This window comes from Protopterus annectens, chromosome 6.part0 (assembly GCF_019279795.1).
Source record: "Protopterus annectens isolate FY-2018-M chromosome 6.part0, PAN1.0, whole genome shotgun sequence".
Taxonomy (NCBI): domain Eukaryota; kingdom Metazoa; phylum Chordata; order Ceratodontiformes; family Protopteridae; genus Protopterus; species Protopterus annectens.
In genome coordinates, this window is record NC_056737.1 from 1,889,428,881 (window position 1) to 1,889,439,176 (window position 10,296).

Below are 10,296 nucleotides of genomic sequence, written 5' to 3' on the forward strand. Positions count from 1 at the left end.
CTGTAGGGCCCCAGGCACTGAGCTCTCTTTCTCTGACTTGCACATACAGTACAATGGATGCCAAACATCACACCACCTTTACCTGACCATGTATAGGCAGTGTACCATGTGCATCTGACCATCTGACACAGTCAGCCCTCAAGCACCACCCCCACAACAGCTGTAAGCACAAGGTAAGCCAGTCTCTGTAACAAATTAAAATAATAGGGTGGACTTTTCTGACTGCATATTTATGGTATTGATCAAGCATGTAAGGGAATAGGGTGGCTAACTGGGATAGTAGCAGACAACTGATAGCTCTGTGAGACAGCAGGATGTGTATCCCCAGTACTGCCCTACCCACACCATGCAGTACCACCCTAGTCGACAAATACCACTGCAGTATATGTGGTGAGCCAAATAACTGGGGGGGGGGGTCATAGGTCACATGCATGGATGTCAAAGTGGGAGTCCTATACCCACCACCTACCCCACACAGCAGATCAGCTGTAGACAACCATACAGAAATTCTTGGCAAAGGCCCCCACATGGTGACACCCATGAAATCCCCACACACAGACTTTTACACAGTGATATCACAGCAGGTCTGGCAGTGGCAGTATGGCTTTGAAAGGTAAGAAGTCTGAAACTACAAATGTCTATACCAGAACAATCTTACCTGTGGTTGATACTGTTATGCCTGTAGTCTGAACGATAGGGAACACCGCCATGCTACATGGGACTAAAATGCTAAGCAAATATCAGCACAGTCTGTGCAGACATGTAACATGTACGGTCATGTCACCCCTTCCATAATCCCGTAGAAATGCAGTAACATGTTCCTAGACTTAAGCAGCATCTAGCTGTCATCAAGACTGATGGTACAATAGTAACAAAAAGCAATTGTCAGTAACACCCGCAGTCAACTTACTGGTGCCATCCCAGGGGTGTCTCCTGCCAGCAGCCTGGGAACATATGATCATTATAATGCACTCCCTACTACAGATGGCCTGCAATCTGTCACACCTGGCCTACAGGCCTCTGGCAAATGCCTATGCCTCACCTACAGTGCCCTTTAGAGAGGGTCACGGGGGCAACAACACCAACATAACACGGTCCATAGAATGCAAAGAAAGGCTATGCTGACAACAGCTAGGAGCAAACCTGCCAGCCTCAGGGAGCCAGAAATCGGGATAAAGCCATGACTAATGGGGTGATGAAGGTCCAAAGAGAAGGGCATCTATGAAATACTGCTCTAATAATGTCATAAAGTTGATAGATTGATTTGTAGTAGCAAGAAATGTCTGATGGGTGCTAAGTCTGAAATTGCAATGTCAACTGTCTGTAATATCTGACTTCAACCCTGAAGGACTTGAAAAACACTTTTGCTGGAAAACCACACTTGTTTGAGTAAACAACAAGATATATGAGTCATGGATGTGGACATTCTGTGATACTCTGTACAGTCGACAGGCAGGGCTAGTAGTTTAAACATGGGAATGCACCCACTGCAAGGCAGGCCTAACCCTGGAAGATGGTGCTATGTCTGCATTCATAGAACCCTGGGACACAGCCATGGGGAGTAAATCACCCCTCCCTGATCACTCTTCCTATGCAATATCCTGACCCCAACATGTGGCCATCCAAGAAAATAAGGTGGGCCATACATATATGTGTGACAGACACACACCTCCAGGCTGGTCAAGCAGTCTGACACACACAAGACCCTCCAAGTGCAGTCAACCATTGAGGATAGCCCAATGCAAAGTACTAGTAGCTATAGCCAAACATATCTGCCCAAGACACCCCCACATATCCTATCCTCTACAAATATATCTGGAGTCTGCCTGTCACCCTGATCCTGTCTGATTTATATTTCCCAACTGTGGACTGGAAATCAGACCAGGCCAGAACATAAATGCACAGAGATTCCACCATTGTAATATATCACCAAGGTGCTGGACCATTTCCACACCACCAGCAGTCAATTGCCTGTAGGCACTCCTCTCAACAGGCTGGATAGTGCAAGAATGCATAGCATTTGGCCCAAAAACCTTGTGTGTGCATCATCCATCCTGTATTCCTCTGGTAAATTACTGTGATGATCTGACAAGGTATGTCACCAGGTACTGAAACAGTACATAACAGTGTCAAATGGTATATATGACAGATGTCTGCTAAAACCAGCCCTGTAACTATTGCAACCCATACATTACTGAGAGAAATTGTCACAATCATTATATGGCCCATTGTGCCCACATTTTGATAGGCTATTTCCAGATAGCCTGCACCAACAGGTTGACATTTATGGCTGTAGCACAAACCAAACAGAACTGGAGTACAACAATCCCTGGAATGGAGTCCCACATGTACTACAGAAAGATACACTGGACATGCTCATACACCTACAGAAATGTCAGCAGATTCTAGGAATGAACAGGCCTTCCCCACAAAGTGCACTTTCCATTGCTCCACCTTAGCAGTCCTGAAGATGTCTGTCACCATAGAAGTCACTTTTGTTAGTGCCAGCCCCATAAGCTCTGTGGCACATGTAATAACTGCATAACAAAATAATACAAATAACTAGTTAGGTAGGAGTTCTCATCTCAATCCTGCCAAATGCAAAAGTCTGTGTGTTCATGTGTGTGTATGTTTTCACAACTAAAAGCTTTTGGGTCCATTCAAACTCAGTACACCTCCCCTTTCCCTGCTTTAGCAGTCCTGAAGATATCAGTCATGTTAGAAATGCCGTCTGGCAAGCCTCAGCCCCATAAGCTCTGTGGCATGTGTGATAACTACATAACAAGATAGTACAAATAACTAGTTAGGTAGGAGTTCTAATCTCAGTCCTGCCAAACATAAAAGTGTGTGTGTGTGTGTGTGTGTGTGTGTGTGTGTGTGTGTGTGTGTGTGTGTGTGTGTGTGTGTGTGTGTGTGTGTGCGTGTGTGTGTGTGTGTGTGTATGTGAGTTTGCAACTACACAACTAAAAGCTTTTGGGTCCATTCACACCCAGAACACCTCTCCTTTCCCTACTTTAGCAGTCCTGCAGATATCAGTCATCTTAGAAGTGCCTTCTATCAGGCCTCACCCCCATACGCTTTCTGGCACATGTGATAACTGCATAACACAATAGTACAAATAGCTAGTTAGGTAGGAGTTCTAATCTCAGTCCTGGCTGATGTAAAATTGTTTGTGTGTGTGTGTGTGTGTGTGTGTGTGTGTGTGTGTGTGTGTGTGTGTGTGTGTGTGTGTGTGTGTGTGTAAAACAGTTGTGTGTGCAAGACTGAGGGAGTTGTGTTTGTTCATAGGTGAAACAGTTTTATGCCATTCCCACCAATGACACTTCACAGTGCCCCACCTTATCAGTCCAGATGATGTCAGTCCATTATCATCAACCTTGGTCAGCTCTTAGCCCTGTAAGCTCAGTAGTGTGTGTCATAAATGCTTAACACTATAGTGCAAAGTATTAGTTTGGCAGGGGTTCTACTCTTCCAACAAATGTGTGTGGGTATGTATGTTTGTAAGTAGAAGCATTTCGATATGTTTCCCACCCACTGCCCTACTTTTTCAGTCTTGCCAATGTCATTCCCCATATCAGCACCTCTGGCCAACTCCCAGCCCAGTAAACACTGCAGCACGTGTGGTAACTGTGTAACACTATGATACAAATCACTAGTTATGGAGAGGTTGTACTCTCCATCTGGCAATTGTGTGTGTATGTGTGCCTGTTTGTAGGACAAAGTATTTTGAAAGTATTTTGACATCCATTGCACTACTTTATCAGTCCTGCTGTCATTCCCTTTATAGGTGCACAAGTGTGTAGTAGGTAATGTCCCAGGAGCCTTAACAAGCCTAGCACATAGAAGGGCCCTGCCAATGTGCCACCCGATGTTACAGCCCAGTGTCTGTGTCAATTATAGTCACTACAGTGATCCTTGGGTTGAACTGTCTATTACCCATCACTCATCAATATTTCTCTGTACCAAGGTCAGCTAGGTGCTCTGCATGACATGTATGGGAAGTACTATTCCAGGGCATGTGCAGTCCCTTGGTGAGGGACCTGTCCCACCAGCATGTTGTGATGATTGTGGTAGTGTGGCAAGGGTCTCTACAGAGTGGTGTGAGTGGATTTATATGTAGCATTTCTAAACCAGCTGGGTCAGACATGGCTTTGTAAGTCAAGCACAGATAGTTGCTAATTAGTTGATATGACACAGAGAATAGCTTGAGTCTGCTGAGTCTGTGTATATGTGTGTTTAATGCCTAAAAACCCTTTGTGAGGTGCTTCTCTGGCTTCCCCAGCTGTAGCAAGTGTCTAGTGAAGTACATGGAAAATGGGCTATAATACTTGAGGAGTGGTCTAATGAGGGAATAGTAGACAGAGGTCATTACCTCTGTCTTTCTGGATGCAAAACCCTTGTTAATGCAATGTGCCATATAGAAGGATGTCCTGACCACAGTGGCAATGTGGTGCTTGCAGAAGAAGTTGCTGCCAACCAGTTTCCCCAGATATATTATAATGCATACAGTGTTCATTGGGCTCCAATCGGTGTGGTATACTGGGAACTGAGTGTTTTACCAAGTGGGGTGATGAAGCATATTGTGGTGTTAAGCTTCTGGGCATGGTTTTCACACCACTCAGTTGTCTTAGTGAGGCCTTTCTGGGGGTTGTGTGCATCACTTGTGGAGTTCATGATAGCTCCCAGCCTGCAATCCTCTGTGAACGTGGTCAGCCAGAGTTCCTCTGTGTTGGGCTGGAATCCTGAGAAGTAGATGCTGGACAGGGCACTACCCAGTACTGATCCCTTTGGGACTCCACTTGTGACTGCTTGCCAGTATGGCCTGGAGTTTGCCATTGTCATACTTGTGTGTTCTGTGAACAAATTTGCAAAACAAACAATGATATATGGGTTGATGCCTAGTTTGTGGGGTTTATCAATAATACCTCACTAAGGGATGGAATTACAAGCTTTGGACAGATTTATATAGGATGTATGCAGTGCCTTACTCTCATACACAACCCTGGTGACTCAGTCAAGAACATCAACCAGGTTGAGCAGGCATGATCTGCCATTCACAAAGACAAACTGTGCAAGTCTGGAGTTAGCTGATCACCTATATCTTGGTCAGTCAGGTCCCTGATGATGCAGTCCATACCCCTACATAGTAGACTTGTCAGGCTAAGGGACCAATAATCACCAGGGTCTGTAGGTGCTACCTGTTTATGGAGAGGGATGATTGTAGCAGTGTGCCATGTTTGAGGGACAAAGTCTGAAGTGAGGCTGTGACTGACCAGGGCACATAGATTTGGTCCAAAGTCACTTTGTATGTCATGTAGAACACATCCATGGATATGTTGGTGTCACATGGAAGCTGTATTCTTGCCTGTGCACAATGCAGGTCTAACCTGGCCTGCAGTACTGCGGGGTGCCTGCCATTCATCTGCCATTGTGATTGTACACTTGAGGGATGAGAGAGGAGCAAAGCTGGCACTGAATGTGTTGCCAAGGCTGTAGCTAATATCTGTTGTCTCGGGATAGGAATTAACATTGTGCAGTAACTCTCAGCACTTGTGTTTAATTCTGTGGAGGTTGTTGATATAACTATCAAAGGCTTTTGTGATTGTCATCAGTGTCTCCTACATTTCTGCCTTCATAGATGCCTGTAGGGGATTCCATGAGGGATCCCAAGTTGTGTTTGAGGCTAATAAGGGGGTTCAACAGTCATAGGACACCACCTTTTTCTGCAACAGTGTTCTCCTTCTGTTGTACTCTTCACTAATGGCAGAGGACTATCACATTGTCTCCTAGTGTTTGGAGGATAGTATTTGAGTTCTGTTGGCTATGGCCTGTACCATGCATTCATGTACCTGTTTGTACAGTGCATATTTGTATGATGCAACAGTCATGCAGCTATTTCCCATTGCCATGGGTGCAGTGAAGTCACCCACCCCTGTTTTTATGACTTCAAAGTAAGCTTTGGAGAGGTTTTGCAATGTGGCTACCTTTGTGGGGGGGGGGGTGTAGCTGGCATGTTGAGTTCCATGTTGATTACAGCCTGTGTGGATCTCACCAGGTAGGGATTGAAAACTGTGGATGAGCAACTGTCCCATATGTAAGTAGTCAACACAGGTCAAGGCTGTTGCATCCTCTACCGGGGGTCAGTATGAGCTGTTCTAGGGCATTGGAAATGATTAATTCCAGGAAGTGTTGGGCCACTGTACTGGCATTCGGCTACTTTCTCCAGGTGATGGAGGGGTATATGAAGTCTCCTACTATGTCAGTGTTGCGTTGAACCTTCATAGATGGCAGGGAGTTGAGGAATGTGCATTGACAGTCTAGGGACATAGATGTAGACCCATAGCAGGCTATGGTCTGGATTGCACTATTACCCCAAGGCAGTTGTACCGAAAGTACCTCCAATGCATTATGCTGGGATACTAGTCTGGAGGTGTTCCTATCCATAATGAATATGGAGACAACACCACATGTGGAGGTGTGGTGTGGTCCATGTTTGGAAGATGACAGATGTGGAATGCATTATAGCCCATTACTGTGGGGCTGCTGTCTGCTGCTGTGAACCATCTCTCTATTACAGCAGAAATGTTAATGTCCCCCATGCCAAGGAGCGCTTTGAGTGACTACATCCTGACAGTTAGATGCCTACTGTTGAGCAGCATGACCCTCAGATTGCTTACATGTCTAGCTGTTATGGTGGTAATTACATTTTGAACACTACCTAATAAGGCATTATATGGGTGGCAAGACACTTAGCCAGTACCTGGAAACCCAGAGCTGACAGATGTAGGACATCTGTGGCAAGTCATTGAGGTCTGTCAGTCATATTATCCCAAGCAAAGAGATACTGGATCCCCTGAGAATTACACAAAACACGTAAGCCAATCTTGCAGTCAATCTTCTGTTGATAGTACTGCAGCATCATTCTGGGTGATGGCAGTATACTGCTCAGGGCTACTGTCACACCTGCCTGTACCACATAATCAGAGAGTTCAACCATGTCTCTTGTCATGTAGTCCAGGGAGGTGTGTATGAGGTCATTCACACTCACATAGATACAGAGTGATACTTATAGTTGTGGAGTGCCATGATTGGCTGTGTCATGTGTTGGATGCTGGCATGTGATAGATATTTGGCTACCTGCTCCATATGCAATGTAGTGAGTGGGATATATGTGTGCTTCACTATTGAGTTACCCATGATGACTGTATTATGCAAGGTGATTAGCCTTAGGACCTTAGGTTGAGGGGCACACTGCGTCTGTGAAATATGTGTCCCTTGGCATGTGCCATGTCATGCTGTCTGAGTGGGTGTCTGACTTGCTTGTCTGTGCTGTTTGAGTAAATGTCCATTGAGTGCCTTTGTGAAGGTGGGTGTTTGGCTTTTCACTGTTTGTCATGGCAGTCAAAGTGGGTGTCATGGTGAGCTATGTATTTCACATGGTATGGTGCAGGTGTTGATCTTATCCTCTAGACCTGCTAGTCCAGTCTTTGCTGGAGAGTGCATATGTCTACATTGGGTGATATATGGGTAACTCTCACAGGTCTGAGTGTTTGGAGTTTAGAGGGGAGGGTTGTCAGTGTACATGAGCTAGTTGCAACAGTGCCTCAGAATGGACAAGTGCACCAGGTTAACAGGTGAAAGCACAGAAAACTTCACTTCAATCATGCCAGGAGGGGTGGACATAACTAGCAAGTACTGGGGCTACTTCTATGATCGAGTATTTCTGACAGCTCCCAGGTGTGCCACACTTATTGATACAATAACCTGGTGAAGTGCCAAGCTATAATGCTATTTGAAGTGCAAGACAGAAAGAACTAGCATGATGTAAGGGTGAACCTGAAGGCAAACTTTATGCCACCTGTAATACTTTACCTCAGCTGTGCAGTTATCAGCAGCTTTGGCCATTTGAAAGTTCAGTAAACTCTGTAGCATGTGCAGTAACTGTGCAACACTATAGTAGACATAACTAGATAGCCAGGAGTTTTAATCCCAATACTGGAAAGTGTGTGTTTGCGTGTCACAATCATGTACTGTCTGGCTTATACCATTTTTAACTTGTGTACTACCCTTCACACTTCCCCTTGCCCCAATTTAGTAGTCAGTTGATGTCATCCATCTTAAAAGTACCTTTGGAGTAGGTGAAAATATATAAGTTCTGTGGTGCATCTGATAACTGAGTTGCACTATAGTAGAAATAACTAGCTAGGCAGGAGTTCTAATCTCATTACTGGCAACTCTTTGGATGTGTGTGTTTTTGTGAGAATCATGTAGTGGGTGGGTTATACCATTTTCGGCTTCTGTGCCACACTTTACACTTCCCCTCACTTCAATGTAGTAGTCCTGTTGATGTTCATCCACCTTAGAAGTACCTTAAGTTCTATTCTCACTACTGGCAACTGTTTGGATGTGTGTGTGAGTGTGTGTTTGTGTGACTATCATGTAGTGTGTAGGTTATACCATTTTTGACTTGTGTACTACCCTTTACTCTTCCTCTCACTCCAACTTAGTAGTCCTGTTGATGTCATCCACCTTAGAAGTACCTTTGGAGGAAGTGAAAATGTATAAGCTCTGCGGTGCGTCTGATAACTTGGTAGCACAATAGTAGAAATAATTAGGCAGGAGTTCTAAACATATTACTGGCAACTGTTTGTGTGTGTGTTTGAGAATCATATCTTCTGTGGCTTATTCCATTTTGATGTGTGTAATATACATGACTGGTGACTACCTCCCAATGCCATTACTTTATATAGTGTGGCAACAGCATCTGCCTCACATGCAGCAGGTTAAACCATTGTACAGTCCTCTGTACAGATCTGTCTGGAATATCCAGATGTCTTCAACCTATACATGGTCAGGAGTGGTCTGTGTGCCTTAACAATGGGCATGTATGTGATATTGTATCCAAATAGGCCACAGTGAGTATACTGACACATATGGCAGCATCAGGTATCATACCTGACTGAAACATCATGCTGATATGACATCTGCCACCCTCTCAAGTGGCCAGCCTTATAGGTGCAATACATGAGTCCAGATGCTTAGTTTTACAAGTGAACTGTTTATGTTATCGGTCACATTAAAGGTTGGAAGATGTGTGGACTGACATATTGTGGTCCCAATTTGTATGTATCAGAAACACCTTACATCTTAACAGGGCTGTGTACACAATCTATATACACTGTATACCAGTAATGTGTCACACATTGCCTACCTTAGGCCATTTGTCCAGCCCATTTTGCTGGCCTCTGTCCAGAAGTCTTGCACTGAAAAGTTGTGAGGTATGCTACAGGAATGTTGACTCACCTCAGATAGGCCCCAGTGGTGACCACTGTGATGCAATGCAGTTAAACCTACCACAAGTGAGCATGCACACAAAGAAATATAGCTATTACTGATAGTTGTGTGCAAGGTAATTTGCATGCCCTTCATGTGCCTGGGGTATTGCCAGGCCACAAAAGAATAATGTCATTCTCACCATCTTCAGTCTGCTGTCCCATATGCAGACTAGATGGTCATAGGTAGTTGTGAGAGGGAGGTATTGTCAGCAGACTCACATGTGGCCTTGGTACAGAATGAATGCAGCATGTCTGCACATTTACAGTACAAACCCTTGGGTACATTCATCACCACATTATACAAATGACTTCACATTTCTCTTTGTCATCCATCACACAACCAAGTTGTGTAGCATATGAGTCCCCACCACTCTCAGAGCACACACCTCAGTACAAAACCAGGGTACAGAGGTAAGATGATCAGCTTTAATAATTGGCTCAAGTACTGGTGTCATTCTAAGGAGATCCAATGTCTGTCTGCCTGGGATGACATGTTGGACAAGCTACGCTGCTTCGCAAGGGACGGCTTGCACCTGTCACCACTGGGCTTCCGGATATTGGCTAAGGCTCTTGCCACCCCCGTAGTGCCTTTTTTAGGCAAGGCTCAAAAGACAAACCCACCTCCTTAGAAAACAAAAATGGAAAAACATTAAGGGTAATGCTGCTCAACGCCAGAAGTCTAAATCTCAAGATGCAGGCACTCGAGGCACTCCTCAGTATGGAGAACATCAACGTCTGTGCAGTAACTGAAACCTGGTTCAAGGCTCCTGAGAGCACCCCAGCGCTACCAGGCTATACCTCGTATCATGCTTTTCGGCCCCAAAACCAGGGCCAAACCACAAAGGGAGGGGGGTATCCATATTCATCAAGGACACCCACACCTCCAGGTTAGTAGCAACACATGAAGCATCAGAGACCATACAGGTGCAACTAACCATAGGCAAAACTGCTATACAACTGG